Genomic DNA, 21,250 nt, shown 5'->3' on the forward strand with positions numbered 1-21,250 from the left:
ACTCGATCGAGTACCACCCTACTCGATCGAGTGCCTTGGATACTCGATCGAGTACCACCCTACTTGATCGAGTAGAAGCTATTTCGTCGAGTATCTACAAGAAATTTCATCATATCCCGACGCCATAGCCCCCTAACTAAATCGAGTAAGGTCTATCGGTCAAGTATAGCTAAGTGCTCGGTCAGGAGTACGAAGTAAACCGAGAATACCTGCAAAACAACACCACGTGTCGAGTCCAAACTACGTTCGGAATTCGGCACTAATTATCGTGCTTGTTCATGCACTATCATTACTACGCACCACCTCAGCTATTAAAGCATACATTACATTACACCATACAAATTGCCCAACTCGACTCATTTCTAAACATAATCCCGCCATCCTAGTACACTCAAACTTACTTTACACGTTGCTACTAAACTCGTGTTTACTTCAATTTGAAGCGTATGATTAACATTAATTCTTTCTTTCACGCATCACATAAATGCATACTTTCAAAACAAATTAATCTACCATGCTTCACATTCTATCATAAGTAATTCACCTCGCACAAATCAAATATTACGCAGCGGAAGAATTTCGACCATCCTAATAAGGCATATATGCATTACTTTATGCTATGTCTCGAATTATAACTCACTATACTATCACTATCATAATAGCAATTACATAAAATTTCGTCACACATCTCATAACCATCATATAAGCTCACTAATCATCCAAAGAGCTTCAACAATCTCATCAATAATTACCATACACGGCCCAAATATCACTATCACATCTCTATTAATTCTAACAAGGACTTAACCGGAGGTAACCCCGGTACACTTAACATACACATCACACATATACACACGGACTCCACATTCCCATACCACGTGACTGGCTTAAGTATCATGGGGCCAAGATTTTGAAATGAGGGCGCCTACTCACCCAAAATCTAGCATCAGCTGAGGCTCCCATTACACATACACCAGGTTCATTTTATTAGACTCCCTACGTTCATTATGTTCATTTGTTACAGGTTCCAAAATCGTCGCTCTGATACCACTTTGTAACACCCCCATATTCAGAGGAGCCTTAACTAGGCCTTCCTTAGGATATAAGGATGTTACCATCTCGGTTGCCCGAGGACAGTAATAATCAAACGTCAATAAAAGAACTATAATAATGTATTACAAGTGATTTAAACCAACAAGCTATATGAAAGATACAACTCTGAGACTACTTGCTATGACTATTGAATCTCGTGAAGACTCATCCCCGCCTGAACTCCAGCTATCAACAACATCAACACTTGCTAAGACCGACTGCTCACCATAAGGGATCACGGCAGACACATAACAAACAAACAACCATACAAGGTCAGTACTGAGATAAGATAAGACAATGGCAACTACAAATATCAATGTAAACAATACCATCAATCCCAACCGCAATCACCACAATCCACTCAACTCTGTCACTGACTGTCCACTGGACCAGCCCTGCCAGTGGGGGACCGCAGCCGTACCCACCAAATCCCCGCTCATCATATCGAGCGATCACCCTGTCCATTAATGTGCACATCCCTTCTGTGGCGGGTTCCACAGAAGGCGAAACTAGGGCGTGAAGGCACTCCCGCAAGTGACCCCACTCAGCCGAGGCCACGCCTCGCGAACCATCAACAACGATCACAACCACAATCACAGTACAATTACTATATCAAACAACCAAACATAATACAGCCACAACATCCGACACACTAGACCATCTACAGAAACTGAGTAGGCGAACCTACCTTTAAGCAACCGCAACCAATCCACGCCGACAGATAACATATCCAGCGACCAAGCAAAGCCTATAACCACCATACAAATATCTATTACTAACAAGCAAACCCTAACTATAGAGACAAAGACACGGATGATGATTATGACATACCTATTAGGGAGAAACTCAGCAAGAGACCGCTACCCGACACAAGTGATGCCCTCCCAAGGTTCAAAGATCTTCAAAAAGGCTTCCATGGAGGTTTTGAGGTGAAGGGAAGGGAAAGAGGCGACTGAAGGATAGGAGGAAAGTGGCGGAAGTGATATGCGGATTTAACAAAACGCGATATAAAACCCTCGCTGAAAACTGGGTACTCGATCGAGTACCCAACATACTCGATCGAGTAGCCCCCTACTCGATCGAGTAACATCGCTACTCGATCGAGTAGCCTCTACTCTATCGAGTACCACTCTTATCACGCAACCCAAGATGACTTCAGCACTTACTTCTAAGACTATTCCCGCTCCCAAGGTCAGTCAACGCTGGTCAAAGGGTCCCTAAAAGGACGGGTATTACAGTCTTCCCCCCTTAAAAAGAACTTCGTCCCCGAAGTTCAACTCATCTCTCCCGCTCATGACACGGAACCAACACCGTCTCACCAACCTTCCCGGTCAAACCATTATCTCTTGGCAATACCATCCCCCCCCATGTCATCATCATCACCGTCCACATTTATACATATCGATTCTTACTACTGTCATGCAAGCGTCACCACCGTCAACCGTGATTCTATATATATAAATAAAACATCTTACTCGCAATGTGAATCGCCACTCACGATCACCCAACCCACAGTAACAGCTATCAAACTATCAATCTAGAACATGTCTCATATTAACTTTCATGTGGTACGACTACTGCCACCATGTTACTTGGCAACGTGATTCAAATACGATTCATCGCACTATAACTATATATTTTTTTTTTTTTTTTTTTTTTCATAACCGTCTTTTGAAACATACAACCACACTCACTTTAAAGAACTAAAGTAATTCGTTATACTAAAGCAGAACATAATACCAACAACATTATAAACAACTACCAACAACGTTATAAACAAGCAAAACATTATTCAAAAGCAACCTTTTTATTTCGCGACATTACTCTTCCCCTCTAGAAAGGAACTTCGTCCCCGAAGTTCACCACCCAAATTAGTTAACTAAGGCTAAATTAGTAATTACTTTTTTAGTTTTAAGCAGGGAAATGCTAGTCTTTTTGGAGGGATGAGCATCTCGGCTGAAGACGTTGCGGTCCGTCCGTCCAGGAAGGGAAGACGCTCGGATTCTTGAGGAGGTGCACGGGCGTCTTTCTGCAAATCCGCTCGGATTGTAGTGGAGGAATCCGAGCGTCTTTGTTGCTTGGACGCTCGGGTTGTCGTTCTGGATGGGCGTCTTGCCTGCAAATCCGCTCGGGTTCTGCTTCAGAATCTTTTCCTTCACTTTCTTTTTATTCTCGTCGGATTGGTCTTTAGTTCTCGCTTCCTCTTCATACTAGTCCATCAAACATCGTCAAATAGCTTCCAAATATGCACGAAGGACGGGAATTTCCGCCTTATTATCTTCTTTCCTACAAAACATACGAAATGCACTAGGAAAGCAAAATATAAAGCATTTGACGGATAAAATGGTCATGGAATGATATAATAGTATGCAAAATAGGCTCAATTAGGGGACTAAATATGCTCACATAATGGTCACATCAAATATCCCCAAACCGAACCTTTACTCATCCCGAGTAAAGAGGTGACAAAAACTAGACCTTTATTTAAACTATCCTAATATAACCGATATGAGACAATTAGCGGGTCTCACTCCGCCCCTTCAACTCACAATAAGACAACCATGAGGTAGGATGCCTTCTTGCAAGGCAAGGTGGGTCTTGCCAAAATGGAGACACATCCAAACATTAAGCACACAAAATCAAGTAATGGATGCATCTACAAAAGAATAGCCACTTTCCTCATCTAAGTGGCGGAAATTATCTACAAGGGAAGAAATTCAAGGGTACACACTCCTTCATAGATGCAATTTCTTCAAACTACTAAGCCTAGAAGGATACCAATAAATCACCTCCAAGTTGTGTCAAGCTAGGGAACCTTTGTCCTCAATCGTTAAATGCTTTTGTCAAGAGTACACTCCCTATGGCATTAGAAACACTGGAGGATCGCGGAATTCCCCCTCTTGCCTAGACAAGAAGAAGGGTCGTCCCCTCTCTACCATGCACAAAAATGGATATGATGGATAAAGGGATCGATAGTAATTGAGTTTCATTTGGGAGTTTGCTTTTGTTGTTGTTTTCCCCCCCAATTTCTTGTGGCATATAACATTTGAGAACACTTTCTTTTGCCATTTCTTTTGATGTTTGGCAATTCAATACTTGACAACTTTTCAACTTTTTGCATTTTCTTTTTGAACATTTTCAAAGTCACCCCATATGTAGTGAGGGTGCCTTATATTTGAAGCTTTAGGAGTCTATTTTTGCTCCTCTTTTCATTTGATGCATTTTTGCAAACTTTCTTTAACTTTTCATTTCATTTCTTGAACTCAAATTTGAACAATTTCTTTTTGTGCCCATTCCCTTTGATGACAAAATGTGGTAGAACATGGATAAATGATGGTTGCATGGTTTCAAGGGTCACCTTGGAATAAACGGTAGCCAAGGAGTTATCACACCACAAGGTACTCTTGACTAGGCCTTAATCCATGGGTCAAAGGATACTAGCATGACACATCCTAGGGTGTTTTACAAGTATTCTAACAAGCAAAGTCTTAAGAAGAAAAAAGCATCTACTAGGTATTATATACACTTATCAAGCTTCCCAAGTAGACGGTTTCACAAAATTTTTCTAACATGCAACTACATGCCATGATGCAACTAACATATATACAACCTAATGCATATGATTCTACCAACTAGTATGCCAAATAATCTAAATGCAACTCCTAACAACACATAGATACACAAACTGCAACAACAAAATACACCACATCCTCCTTGACATGTAAGCCCATCCTCGTCATATGAATAATGAAAAAGAAATGGAAGGGAAATAGAGATTAGAGCGATCATACCAAGCGGTCTTCATTTTCCCTTGCTAATGCCTCAAATGTAGTGTTGTATCTATGTGAGAAGAGAACAAAAACACAAGTATATACAATTCTACACTACTAAATTCAAGAACATTTTTTTGGTTTTTTGAATTTTTCAAATTTTTATGGGTTTTGTTTTTATAAAATTAAAGGACATATTTTTGTGATTTTTCGAATTTTTTCAATTTTTATGCATTTTGAAATATAAATTCCCATCCCCCACTTTATTTTGGATATTGTCCTCAATGTACATGTAGGAGTAGGAATAAAAAGGAAATATATGTTTTTGAATTTTTTTATTTTTTTGAAATAAAGTACAAATGCAATGATATGATATGAATGAATACATGCTCTAACTAAATGCAATTCTATATGACATATATAACAAATGAATGCAATCTAAACTATATTATATGATGCATGTTTTCTAGTAAACTATGGTCACCTATGATCAAACCTCCCCAAACCGATTTAAACACTACTTCTTGTGTAGAAAAGAATAGGTTTGGCCATTAGTAACTATGCATGAATTCTAGTCTATATGCAACTAACTACATGAATTGTGTGAGATATATTACAATGTAACTATACTATATGAACTAGCTAATGCAAATTAAATATGATACAAATGCATGCGAAAGCTACACTAAATGCAATGAATATACAAAAAGAGAGAGGGAGAGAGGAGTATCATACAAATAGAGTTGATGAGGTAGGCCTCTTTCACTCGTCATCCTCCTCATCTTGGGGGTAACCATACCAGTGAGAACTCCCGGCTTGGTCATACCCTCCTGCTTGGCCCCAGTACCCTCCTTTGTCAAACCCTCATTGGTCATGCCCTCCTCCTTAGCCCGAGTACCCTCCACCACCGAGATTCCAAGCTTGGTCCCCGTGATTAGGGAACAAATGTTGTGGTTGGGCCCAAGAGGGCTTAGGACCATTGGGGTCAATATACCCTTGTTGAGCCATGTTATAGTATTGGGGATAAAGGGCCAAGTAGTTGTCGACCCTCCCTTCATATACCCCGAGGTCCACTCTATTCATGAGTTTCATAAAATCATTAATACCCGGGGTATTGGGGATCTCCGGTCGGAATTGGGTATAAGGAGTAGGGTATGGTGGGATAGGCACATAGGAAGGTGGGCGAGTAGGCCTTCCCGGTACCCCACGAGGTACTTGTTGTTGGCGGGGCGGCTCTTCCCTTTGAGGGGGATTGTCGAGGATTTGGATATCAAGGAGGTAGCTTGGTGGAGGCGAATATGGGCTCAATCTTGGGTCGGTGCCCGGTATATTCCAACCCTCAAGGATGATGGAGGTGCACCCTTTTGTGAGCCATTCTACACGCCCTTCTTGAGTGTAGTTACACCACCGGTGGTGGGTGAAGACGGCGTGTGCATCAATTAAAGTACTCCCCTCAAGAGGAGTATAAATCCCTTGGGAGTTGAACCCGGGGCAAAGGTAGTTGGCCAAAATAGTAACTAGACCTCCCATTACGAAGGTCTTGAGTAGGATGGTCCCTTGAGCAAAATCATGAAACCTTGTAAGTATCTCAAGGGGGGTGTTGAAGTTATAGTGCCTCGTCCCCCAAACATTCAAATAGGACTCAAGAAAAGTTAAATCAATGAGAGTACACCTATCTTGTTCGTACCTCCCATTGATTGTACCGGCCACAAAGCGTTCGGCGATCCGAATCACCGGATGTTGGATGGCGAAGGTATAGCATTGCTTTAAACCGGTAAAATTCCTCCCGGAAAGAGCCCTCTAAAGTAGGTCCACATCGAAATCAGCAAGTTTTTCGGTATAGTTGGTGGGCACTTCAAGACCGAAAATGAGGGCAAATTGATCAAGTGTAAGTCTATGGTCTAGGTTGCACAACCTAAACTCCATTCCCACATTGGTTCGAGTATTCGTGACAATGCGAAGGCTACTCAAAAATTTCAGGGTTAGACTAAGGTACGTCTCCTTATGGGCGTGGAAAAGTTTTCCAATCCCTAAGCCATCAAAGAACATCTCGGTGTGGTACCTTATCCCAAGGACTTCCAACACCTTAGTATCTATGAATTGAGTGGGTTCATAGTTCTTACCTAGTAATTTGACAAAGTTCTTGCGGTGGGCATCGGATTCGAAGAGCACCTCTTGGAAGTACTCAAGTTGTTCTATTCCTCCTCTTATGATGGGACGGAAGTTCCTTGGTGGCACTACCTCTCGCGGGGTTGAAGAGGATGATCCCTTGCGTTTCCTTCCGGTGGATTCAACAAACTTCTTAGCCTTGCCCTTGAGGTTCATCATCTTGAGGTTGAGGAAATGGGGTTTTTGTTGGCTTTTGATGTGACGGGAGTGTTTTTGAGGATGAAGATGAGTGTTTTAGGGTTAGATAAGGTGAATAAATGAGGGAAAAAGGGGGTGATTTTATAGGAGAAGAGGGGAAGCCGAGCGGATATGAGTGGGGCCCGGCCGGATTGTTCGAGAAAAAGACCCCAATCCGAGCGTCTTTGCTGTGGGACGGACGTCTTTAGCTTGTAGAAGCCGAGCGTCTTCATCTAAATCCGCGCGGATTTTGAGACAGAACCACAGCAAAATCTGAAGCATGCAGAAGACGAGCGTCTTCTGTTTTAGGACGGGCGTCTTACTCGGGACGGGCGGCTTCTCAAAAATCCGCTCGGATTTCCTGGCAGTTTCAAAACTTTATCTCAGGTGTCTTCCAAGACGGGCGTCCCATGGAGAATACGAGCGTCTTGAGGGGAAGACGGGCGTCTTGTGCTGAATCCACTTGGATTCTAAGACAGTGCTAAACAGTAATGCGATGAGGGCCCTGGACGGGCGTCCAGGCCTCGGGACGGCCGTCTTTGGCTTCTTTTCTTCTTTTTCTTTCTTTTGCTTGCATAGTCATACCCTTTCACCGATTTGTTATTCCTCCTTATCTTTTTCTGAAATTTGCTCAATAAAAATGTAAGAAGACTCTATCTCACTACTCTCATGCAAGAAATCAAATACAAATGCAAAAATGTACAATATTATACAAAGTAAGGAATCCAAGAAATATCTTACAAATGGTGGTTTAAGATAGGACTCCACCAAACTAGTTCAAATTGTAGAAATTCTTGTCCATAGAGCTCAAAGCTCTTAATAGGAGATCAAAAGCTTGTGAACAAGCTCCAAATAAACACAAGTATGGGTTGCTCCATTTGAACATGAAATTTGGCCAAGGAAGCTTGTCATATGTTCTTTCTTTCGCTTTGTCCTCGGCACTAGAGCTTTCCCAATGCTTCCAATAAACAAGCCCATGATTCATGTCAACACTAGGTATGAAGTATGGTTCGTTTTCATCCGTAGACTTCCACTCACCAACTTTTTCTTCAATTTTGGTGATGATGATAGTATTTGAATTGGTCAATCCTTCAAGAGTAGAAGGAGAATTCTCATGGTATTGATGATCGAGTTCCTTAGAAGTTGTCATTGTGGGTGCCAAGCTTCCACAAGTAGCTTCACGAGCAAGTTTCTCTTTGAGCTTTTTCACCAAGTAGCTTTTGTACGATGCTTTGGCCTTTTGAAGAAGGTCCACCATATCCTCTTCAACGATCATTGGCTCCATGATAGGTGTTAAGTAGTCTTCATGAGGAATAGGGGAAGGACGTTCTTCATCATGATAGGGTATCTCAAATGTCTCAAGGATAGGCTCCTCAAGCAAGGTGATATTACAAGTCCATCCTTTAGGCTCATCATCATTGTTGCTATGTTCATACGAATCATAAATGGGGGCTTCATTCTTCTTCATTATTTCTTCCTCCAACATTTCAACACTCACTTCAAAAGACACACCCTCATACTCACAAAGGTTAAGAGTATTTGGCTTGCTCAACCTCAAATCTTCCTCATCAAATACCACACTTTCATACTCACAAGAGCTCAAGGAGATTGGCTCTTCCCATTTTTCATTCTTCATGTCAAAAGTTACTACTTCAAACTCACATTCATGAACAATGTCCAAGGATTGGTGGGGAGTGATTGCTTGGGATTCTTTCATTTGGACAATTTGAATCTCCAATTCCTCACCTTGGGTAACAATGCCTTGAAGAACATTGTCCCTCTTTTGGCTTTCCTCTAGCATTTGTTTGAATAAGTTTTGTTGATCTCCCATCATTTGGAGAATCACATTTTGAATGGGTTCATCTTCTTGTTGTGGGTGGGTGTGAAAATGGTTGTATTGTGGCATTTGGAATTCATTTTGAAGTGGGTATTGGGTGGGTGGTTGTTGTGGATATTGGATGTGAGGATTTTGGTGGGAAAAATTGGGGTAGTGGTTAGGATTTTCATTGTATGAGTAGTAAGGTAGGTTTGTGTTGACTTGCTTCTCAAACTCCCCATACCCATAGTCATACTCAAAGAATCTACCACATACTCCATATGTCGAGTCTTGGGTCATCATAGCTAAGACAAGGAAACAACTACAAGCATGGAAACTACAATAGAATGGTAAGAACAATCCTTGAGGAAAAAGTTCCCCAAGGTGAAAGCATAATCAAAATAGACAAACAAGTAAGAACTTAATCACATAGCACCATCCCCGGCAATGGCGCCATTTTGATCGGGACAAGAGTTGGTCGTCACACATCCAATCAAACACATTTATAATACTCAACAAACAACTAGTTAGCGGTAAGTCGAGGTCGATCCATGGGACGGTGTGCTTTAGGTTCTAAGTCTATCTATCTCAATTTATGCTAGTGTCACAATTTGTTGGGTTTGTTGTTGTATCCTAGGCTAATGCAAGAAATAAAGTAAATCAAGCAATAAAAGGAAAGATGTAAACAAATGACTAAAAGCACTAGGATGACATGGGGTCATAGGGGATTCATGGTATTGATCATACAAACATGTTTACAAAGTTGCAAGCAATTAATGTTATGGAGGAACCGAGTTGGTTTATGTCTTATGGTTCATAGGAAGAGTTGGGTCCCGGAGCCGAATCGATTAGATTGTACAACACTTACAAGTCGACTTACTTTCCTCCTATTCAACTTCTATGCATGGTCTAACAAGACTCGAGTTGGTTTATATCTTACAAGTCAAGTTGAGTAGATAAGAGATGGTTGTAAATGCAAGGATTCATAGGCTTAGCATTTCATCAAACATAACATGTGCATAAAGTTGACATCACAACAACCAAGCAATTTAATCATGTGAACATATTAGATTAAGCATGAATCAAGACCATGTTGGTTTCCCCTAATTACCCACTAATCCTAGTTAAGAGATTACTCACTTATTATCATGGTAAACATGTCATTAATGGTGTCAATCATCACAACAAGTGTAAACATGATAAGAGAATGAGAAAATAAACAATAAAGAGTAAAGGGTAAAAGAATTATACCAACTTAAGATGATTCAAATAATAAAGCAAGGAATAATAGAAGAAACTTGATTGATTGATGAAGGGTTGTCGATCTTCCAATAATAACCCAATAATCTTCAATCATCCAAAAGTAACAAACTTGAACAATAATTAAGGAGAGATTAATGTGTAATTTGTGGAAAGATTAAAGAGTAATCTATTATAATCTACTCCTAATTGAATCTAAGAGGAATTTCTAATGTGGAGGCTTAACCTAATCTCCCACCCCCTTTATGATTATTTACAAGTGGGGTATATATAGTAGAGCTTCATTAGGTTAACTAAGGCTAAATTAGTAATTACATTTTTGAGTTTTAAGCAGGAAAATGCTAGTCTTTTTGGAGGGATGAGCATCTCGGCTGAAGACATTGCGGTCCGTCCGTCCAGGAAGGGAAGACGCTCGGATTCTTGAGGAGGTGCACGGGCGTCTTTCTGCAAATCCTCTCGGATTATAGTGGAGGAATCCGAGCGTCTTTGTTGCTTGGACGCTCGGGTTGTCGTTCTGGACGAGCGTCTTGCCTGCAAATCCGCTCAGGTTCTGCTTCAGAATCTTTTCCTTCACTTTCTTTTTATTCTCGTAGGATTGGTCTTTAGTTCTCGCTTCCTCTTCATACTAGTCCATCAAACATCGTCAAATAGCTTCCAAATATGCACGAAGGACGGGAATTTCCGCCTTATTATCTTCTTTCCTACAAAACATACGAAATGCACTAGGAAAGCAAAATAGAAAGCATTTGACGGATAAAATGGTCATGGAATGATATAATAGTATGCAAAAGAGGCTCAATTAGGGGACTAAATATGCTCACATAATGGTCACATCAGTATTGTATATCCACTTGCCAAGCCTTTATTGAATTTCAACTAGTGTAAACGGTACACTATAGATTATAAGATATGAAGTAGTAATAGTGTATTGACTATTCATATATGATAATCACATTTATCGTTTGAGTTTCTTTACACTCATTCATTACTTTGTTAAATCCAAATGGATTGTAGAGACAAATTGAACCCCATTAAAGTGAACTGGATTGACATAGTATTCGCCCCTGGTTGCTTAAAGAAGGTGACGTCTCGAAGTGACTAGAGTGTGATGCGATTGATGGCAAGTTCAAGTGCCATAGAGTCATATGGGATGACTAGTCGATCACATAGAAAGACTGTATGGGACACTCTGTCGGGCAGTGAACTCTTATAGAGTTCTGGTAATTCATAAAGTCTGGTCGTGGCAAGAGCAGCTATAGTATTCTTATGAGTCAATTCTTTTGACTAGAGACTATTCGCCCTAGTTGGCACAAATTTCTGATTGACTTTGATTTATGCTCTACGACTGTCGTAAATGAGGTCAAATGAGTATATTTTCGGTTATGATGAATTGTGGCTAAACAAAGGGAATAGTGCGATAGGAATTGTCCACCCCCTTGTCAGGGTTGTTTTAAATCTCAAGGCCACTCGAGGAGTAGTGAACTGAAAATGCATGGCCACGCTCGGAAGGTATCTACGGTAGATAATTCCGGTCAGACAGTTACTCTCCAGATCGAGGAAACCACTCAAGATATGATCAAATGCAAGTACGACCTGGGAGACACCTTGCATTGAGTGGGAGATTGTAATAGGATAAGAGAATTGGTGACGCACACTAGTCTCGGACAAGTGGGAGCTTGTTGAAATTTGTGTCCTCAACAATAGGGCAATCACATGATTTAAATATCATAATCAAATCTCATATTAAGAATACGAAAAGGATGATAAATAAAAAAGTCAACTGATCAACATTAATCGGTAACGATTGGCTTGCTAGAGTTTGACGTTACTGTCGTAGGACGATGGTGGTCAGTTGATCCCTTAAGGTCACACCTAAATAATTATGCCCTTATCTGTAATCAATTCCTTAAAATTGAACAATTCAATTGTGAGAGAGTATATTCATATCTTATTGTAATGAGATTAAATAACTTATTTTAGTAATTGAAATATTTTATTACTAAAATTGTTTATTGTTTGTGAAACAATAGAGATGAGAATTAATGGATAATTATAATTACAAGATGTTGTGAATTATAATTATATGACCCATTTTATTTATGTGATCAAGTATCACTAGTCAATTTGTTATATGTAATTTAATTAATTTATAAAATGATATTTATTTGATAAATATGCATTAAATTCATTAATAACATGTAACATACTACATGTGACATATTGTGTGACAAATGACAAATTCACAACATAAAATGGTAGTCCATTTTATGTATATGGACCGAAATATTGGTGTGGAAGTTTTTAGTGGGTGAATTATTTTATGAGATAAAGTAACCTAATCATGCCTAACCTAAAACTAGCTTACACACCTACATATTTAGAAAAGAGTAAAAGTAAAAGGGGATGCCACATTTTGGCATATTGCCTTCATCTTACACGGCTCCCCTCCTCCTTTTATGATGAGAATTTGTTCTCATTTTGTCTCTTACCATTCATTCATTTTTATTCACATGCATACTTCTCTTACATTGTTCATCTTTCTCCAAAAACTAGAGAAGTGATAATCTAAATTGTTCAAAGAAATTACTAATATTATTAGTGTAATGTATGAATATTAGTAATCAATTTTAAGGTAGACTACTAAATAAATATCAAGTTAATATTATTTAGTAGAGATAAGGGCTAATCTTGGGTGCAATCAAGAGGAGGATCTCTATATTGGGATTTTGGAGGATCATCCTTATACTCATCATAGCTCAAGAACAAGTGAGGTAGGAGACCATACTTGTGCCCATAAATCCGAAAATAATAATGTAAGGGACATTATTTTTCTTATTAATCTCTTATTTTGTTATGCATGCACTAGATCTAAAGAACACAAATTAAGAAGTTAATTAGTTCACTATTAGAAGAGTCTAATAATAGGTATATGAACCTTACATACCCACCACCCATCCCCTTCCCTTTTCTTCCCCAAACCCGACACCCAAACAGCCCACCTACAACACCCCTTCCCCTGTTTTTCGAGCCCAACCCGCAACCCAAAACACCACCATTCCCAACCTAACTAGCCTAGCCATCCACCCATCACCTAGCCCACCAAACCAACACCTATCCTAGCCCAAACCCATTCCCAAACCCATACTAAAACCCCCAACCACACCCGCACCCGAGCCCCTGTTTTGCGACCCCAAAACAGGGAACTTCCCGTCTCCTTTTTTACCCCCATCCAAGACCAACTCCTTCCCTCGTTTCTCTTAATTATTCCCCAAGTAAGAGAATATATTTACCCCTTCCAAGCAGCTCACGAAATCCTTCAAAAAACCGAACACAATCTCCTTCCATATCCTTTCCAAAACCGACATTATCCTCTCTACTCTCCATATTTCGACTAAACTCTCTTACCCCTTCCACAAGACAACTCCTAAGAAGCCAAATAACCTAACCCTAGAACCCCCATTCCCTTTTCCTATATAAACAAGCACATACACACCGGAAAAGGGGACAGAAGAACACAGTTTTGAGAGCACTCGAAACCCTAGAAATTGCCCTCATTTATCACGTAACAAAGCAACCCTAAACTCCTCTGATATCCATAAACAAAGCACAAAGTTCACACAAACGATTAGACGAACATTAGAGGCTCGATTTGCTCTCTTTTTCGTGTTCTCCCGAGTTTTGGACTGCTTCTGTTCTCGTTCATTTTGAGTCATTTTTTTACCATTTTTACCTCTGTTTTTTGCAAAATTTTGAATCCAGAACATATTTCGGATTTAAATTTGAGTAAGAAACGAATTCACAATCTTCATTTTAAAATCGCTGCACAAAGTGCCTTTTACGCGAGAAATTGTTTTTGTTTTTCGAAATTGATTTTGTTAAATTGTTTTGATATTTGTTTTACAATCGTCGAAGATGAGCCTTCTAAGCAACACTTTCATATGGGATCCCGAGTGGTGTCCAAGTCTACATGTAAGTTGAGAGTGCACAAAATCCCGTCTCAATTCCTTCCTTTTTCTCGTGTATGCCGCGGCCTAAGGCCCGTTTTGTTTGTTTTTTTATCGTCTTTTAATTATCGTCTCATGTTAGTTAATATGTTTCGTAATTATGATACTAATGATGTTTAATTGCTGTTTAGAAAAAATAGTATGTTAATCACATGTTTGCTTTTCAATTTATGACGATAACATGCTTAGTTAGAATAATTATCATGTTTAATATTATAAAACGAAATAGTTTGCAATTGTATGACGATAACATGTTTTAAATTGATTAAAATGAAATGTTAGTTAGTTTAATTCATTTCCACATGTTTTACACCTTGCTTAGTTTTAATTAAGAAGTAATTAGATTAATTCACATGTTCGATTTGATTTATTTGATTTATGAAGCATGTATGTTTATTGTCTCGTTATCATTGCTAAATCGTAACTTGGCCAAATTAATATGTAGAAAGCTTGTTAATTGAATTAGACATTCATAGGTCATACAAAACCCGACATAGGATTTTAAATGAGTTTCTTTAAAAGTTTAAATGAATTCATCTCATCTTATGACGATTTCTCGCTAGTTGAATTGCACATGCTTAGCATCCGATTCATGACAGTCGATGACTAGAATAGTCCATAATCACCCATGTTTGGCCGTGTGTTGTCTCGGCCTTCGTGCCACGTTTCTGTTTCGGTTTGTTGGTTTTGTTTAATTATTGCGGTTTTATTTCAATTGTTATTGTCATTTAATTGTTGTAATTACTTCATTATCGTTTTAAGTAATGTAATTTGTACTTTAAATATGGGTCTAGTTAGTCCTTTATTTTTAGTCAAAATGATTTTATAAAACCTTTGTTTTAGTTGGTTAAATTGGAGTATTTAACTAATTAAATCAAAGTGAGTGCGCAAAACGATGATGAGGCCAAGGACGAAGTCCATTTGAGCTGTGGCCTCACCATATAGCACGCATTTCAAGGCCTAAGTAGGCTAGTTTGTGTCGTGTGTCACGTGTCTTGATTAGCAATTGTACTTAGATCGAGTTGTATCTTTAATTCAATTGTTTGCAAATCGAGTCGAAGAGAATCGTTTGGGTTGTAAAAGTTTAGCTCCCCAACGGCTCCCCCACTCCCATCTAATCCATGTCGTGAATGCTTGTTAGTATAGTTCAAATCAACTTCACATGCTAAATCACTTGGATAAAGTAGATTAGATGCATTAAACGATTAGAAACCAAGCTCACATGTTAGGATCAAAATGGTGTTTTGCACTCTCATACAACAATCGTAGTCTTGTCCAATTAGCCATCATAGTCCCAAGTATAGGCCGTTATTGCAACGGGCAGGGGTGGGTGTTTTATTAACGAACTTCCCACCACGTACTTTCAACAATGAACTCAAATCTCATTTTCAAAAATGGTTCCCAAATTTCCTTAAATTTGGTGGCGACTCCAAATGATTTTCAACCTCGTGGATACATCAAATCCCCACATCCACAGCCCTGCCAGGTTACCTATCGCAACAGGTAACCCACACCACCGGTGGGGGACCACAACCTTGCCCACCAAAACCCCGCTCATCGCAACGAGCGAACCCAGATCATTAATGTGCACATCTCCCTTGTGACGGGAGTCACAAGGAGCGAACATTGGTATAGAACCATCTCCCGACATAGTTCCACAACAATCATCCAACCAATAATACGATCCAACCAACCTCCATCAATTCCAACCAACGATCACATACCAACAATCAATTAACTATACAGCCAACTGAAGAGGGAAACCCTACCTTATACGCAATCCAAATCAATCACAGCAACAAATCAGAAAGGCTCCTCTACGAACTCGTCACCTATACACACATCATAAAATCAAAATCTACCTTAAACCCCTAATAAATCTGATTAGGGTTTAACAACAACAACAACAACAATATGACCATAAAGACAAAATTACGATGCTTACTGATGAATCGACGCGAATGAAAGATGTAAAGCCTTCAATCTAGCCCTAGCAGTGATTAGAACAATTGGAGAAGTTGTACGTAGTTTAGGTTTTAAAAGAATGATTAAGAAAATGATTAAGAAACTGTTAAGACGTCTTTATATACTTCTCCAATTATTTTAATCAAAAGCGCGGATATAACCCCGTCAGACCGGTTACTCGACCGAGTACACAATGCACTCGACTGAGTAAGCCCAACTCGACCGAGTACCAACATATTCGATCGAGTTCTGACATTCCAGATCCCAACCTCAGCACACCCGACAGCCTACTCGGCCGAGTAAGCCCTACCCGACTGAGTTCCCCATGATCAGAAACCTGTGGTATAACAGTCTTCCCTCCTTAAAAACGAACTTCGTCCTCGAAGTTCACACTCATACCTGTAAAACACAACCCTCATCCCCTAATCACAACACTTACTCAACTAAACTCCGTAGTACCATCAAATTCCATCAACACTAGCATCAACACACCACTAACCCTGTCTTACAACATACAGCTCGCTACAAAGCAATAATAACCACCAAAATGAAATGTTACATTCCACCACCCTTAAAATGAACGTCGTCCTCGAAGTTTTCTCACACTCAGAACCGTAAATACCCAATACCGTCAAGTCGTCAACAATATTGCCACCATACATGCCTACAACATTACTCTATATCCATTCACATCGAATACATAAAACCTCAAACTTCAAATATACAATATGTAGAACTTTAAAACTCTCTTTGTGGCATCCTACCCCTCTTAAGAGAAATGTTATGTCCCCGTAACCTAACCAGTACCAGATCCTTAATAATCCCTTCCCATTATCACCGTCTCGTGTTACTGATAACCGATCATAACTTCCACACCGATAACTAGTCCCATATCGAAGGCTGTCTCTCTCCCTCTCTCACGGCTCTTATGCTCCTAATCATTCTACACACCATCTAACCTTGACCACAAAATCCTCAACATAAACACTACTTCAACTCTTCTACACTACTGCACGACCACTTTCTTCTCTATACACGCACATATCCCCACAATCATAACTCATGATCCACAACTGTCACACATACACACACACACACACACACACACACACACACACACACACACACACACACACACACACACACACACACACACACACACACACACACACACACACACACACACACACACACACACACACACACACACACACTAGATCCTCAAATCTCCCTTTTTACTGTCGCCAAACTTGTCCCAAACTTAACATGATATTAACTCCCAACTCTCCATACTTACTTCCCTGATAAAGATTATGTACCACGTACAGCTTCCAACTCAGTACACACATGCTCCACCAATTACTTAACACAACTATGTCAACAAATGACTCATCTAACATAGATCGAAAGTACTCCAACAACCTCCTACAACTATGTTTCACCAACAAGATATCACCGTGACTATAACAACAATGACCACATACGCAACCCTCTTCCATATTATACTTTATTCTCACCCACAAGCCGAAATCACAAGAAAAAACACTAAACAGAACAACAACGTATATGCCCATACTAGCCTGACATATACCTTTAGAAGTTATTCTCATAAGCATTCCGCCTACTCCACCACAACCAATGACGGATTCGCAACACCGACACCAACAGCCGCACCGCAGCGCGAAAGTACCTGCATCGCAACATGGATTACCGTGCCTGAATCACAACCCGGAACACAACAACCACATTAGCAAACAGTAGAGTCCCGACATATCGATCATCTCACGACTCATCCAACCACCCATTACCCTTTTTCGATATCGTCTTACTGGATCACAAAACAACACATATTACACGGAATATCCAGATCACAACTTTATGAATATCATACCATACCACTACTTATGAGGTCAGAACCTCACACCATCGTTTACATACATCATAGACCCATAATCAAATTTAACTAGCCAATCCCGATCACGTCAGTTACCACTGGATAAAATATATCTCTCACACGAGGTTAAACTCGTATGCCCTTCATAACACCTTTTCCCACTACGCATAATTACCACCACTTGACCAGAGTGACCGCATAACTAATACTCAACTTCCGACCAACGCTCTCTATCTCAACACCATATGTTCCGTTGCAATCAGGAATACCAATTCCCAATAGCAAACTCCATTTGTCCTATCAACAAAATTACTTCAATATCCACACTAGTTCTGTCCTTGATCACTCATTCCCCTAACTTACCACCAACGTCTCACACCATGCAACTATGCTATTAAACGCTTCCCCAAAAACTCATGGTTATTATGTCGTCTCCCATATCTTATATATATTCTTTAACTCACATCCTCATTATAATACTCTATACCGCCATGATTCTCTAATTTCATGTCCCATAACTCCGGTCAACCTTCACTCAACCTACTTCCCCCCTTCATTTCCCAGTACACTCGACAATGCCAATTAACAATTCAACTCATTACTCCTACGACCTAACTCTTTAGTAATTCAGTTATCTTCTCATTACCTCCAAAAGTCAAAAGTCAAAATTCATTAATTCGTATCAATAACTTCTCATTCTTTCCGATCAATAATCTCCCTCAACATGTCACTCACTCACCCTTGCCACTAATAAGTCCACCCAACTCAAGGATTACTCTTTAATCAATTACACCTTTCCTTAATATCTCCAGAAACCATACTTCATCTCATACCGTTACCTTCCCAAATAACTTACACCACTAGGTCCGCCTCCTAGTAATCCAAATCCTCAAACACAACCACCATAAACAAATCCACATTGCGGCATAACTCGATCTAAGCTCACTAAACACCATTCTTTTCCATAACGACTTTTTATTACATATATCCTTAATCAACATAGTAATCACCATCTCCCTTCATAAATCCTTACACATCCCAAATCACCACAATTTGCAACCCTCATTTCAATCTTTTCATTCTCACATTTCTCAGACTTACATTACCCCTCTGACCATATACGAATATAACTACATTACTTAGGCCCACGACTATAATACTCACCATACCTCATAAACTTGCTCATTGCCTCCTTAAACTCATCAACTTCACTTCCTCTTCCTATTACCTATCGCCACCACACATAACCACCTGTTCTTCCCACAATCATACCCATCATAAGGTGGTACTCCCCAGGTCATAGGATCTGGTAACTTACACATCACGACCAACACATATGTAAAACAATGCATAAGGAAACAAAACAATGTCTTTGAAATAAATATGATATGCAGAGAGGTCAAAAGATAAGGATAAGGCCAAAACAGGGGTCACTAGGTCGAGTACAACCTACTTGACCGAGTAGGTGAAGATCAGAAGCACACAAAAACAAATAATAGGGGTACTCGGTCGATTACGGGGCACTCGGTCGAGTACAGAGAGGTGTACTCGATCGAGTACCCTACGCAGTTCTTAACACCGTCCAGTTTTCGTAAAACAGTCATTTCTCACTTGTTTCTTGGTCGTTTTAGGCGTGTGACCTATCGTTAGAATCGTAAGAGAACAAGCTATCACCTCCAAGTGGAATCACATCAATATCATGTATGAATATCAAGTTATAACAGTTTAAAGACGACTCATTTATAATCGAACAATATAACTACTCAATTTTCTTTCCAAACGACTTAAACAACAACAAGGCAATTAAAACAACTCGATACTCGTCAATATATATATATATATATATATATATATATATATATATATATATATATATATATATATATATATATATATATATATATATATATATATACACACGCATGATCTTAATCACATGCTACTACCAACAAACAAAACATTAACATCATCATGATCATATAGACATACCCCCACATCACATAACATATACTCCAACCACTTCCATCCAACCCAACCATATACTTCATCCAACATATACTTAAAGGCACGCAACCAAGTAACGATCCCTTAACACACCCCGCAATGGCTGGTCCAAAGTTGTAAGGGCAAAGGTTGCGGCCTTAGGATGCCTCCCAAATCTTTGCAGTAGCTCCAAACAACTCCTACCCTGGTTCATTTTATTTAGACTCTCTAAGTTCATTATGTTCATTGGTTACAGGTTCCAAAATCGTCGCTTTGATACAACTTTGTAACACCCCCATATACCAAAGTGCCTTACCAAGGACCACCTTAACATATGAGGGTGCTACCATCTCGGTTACCCGAGGTAGTATGCATCATAGAAACCATATTGAAACAACTTAATTAAAACAACCGTAAAGAAAAGGTTACAAGTCTTTAAACTTTAAAACCAAACAACCAAAACGAAAAGTCATAAAGCAAAACTCAGCTACACTAATCGACACAACAGTGATGACTCCGCCCGTCCATGTCCCACGAGCTATCATAACATCCATCACCTGCTAGTGAACTGCTCACCATCCCCGAATAGATCACCACAGTTTTAAAAATATAAAATTGGGTCAGTCAACTATATAACCAAATCAATATACGCAGCGGAAACAAATATAACAATGCAATCAGTCGGTCTCCAACTCCAACAATCACCAATCATTGACTACACACTAAAGTGTGTAGCCCTACCAGGTTAACCATCGCAATAGGTAACCCACACCGCCAGTGGGGACCGTAGCCTTGCCCCCCAAATCTCGGCTCATCGCAACGAGCGAACCCAGATCATTAATGTGCACATCCCCCTTGTGACGAGTCAGAAGGGGCGAACATGGGTATGTAACTATCTCCCGACCTAGTTCCACGACAATCATCCAACCAATAATACGATCCAACCAACCTCCATAAATTCCAACCAACGATCACATGCCAACAATCGATCACAAACAATCAATTAATTATACAGCCAACTGAGTAGGAAAACTCTACCTTATACGAAATCCAAATCAATCACAGCAACAAATCAAAAAGGCTCCTCTACGAACTCGTCACCAATACACACATCATACAA

This window comes from Silene latifolia, chromosome X (genome assembly GCF_048544455.1).
Source record: "Silene latifolia isolate original U9 population chromosome X, ASM4854445v1, whole genome shotgun sequence".
Lineage (NCBI taxonomy): Eukaryota > Viridiplantae > Streptophyta > Magnoliopsida > Caryophyllales > Caryophyllaceae > Silene > Silene latifolia.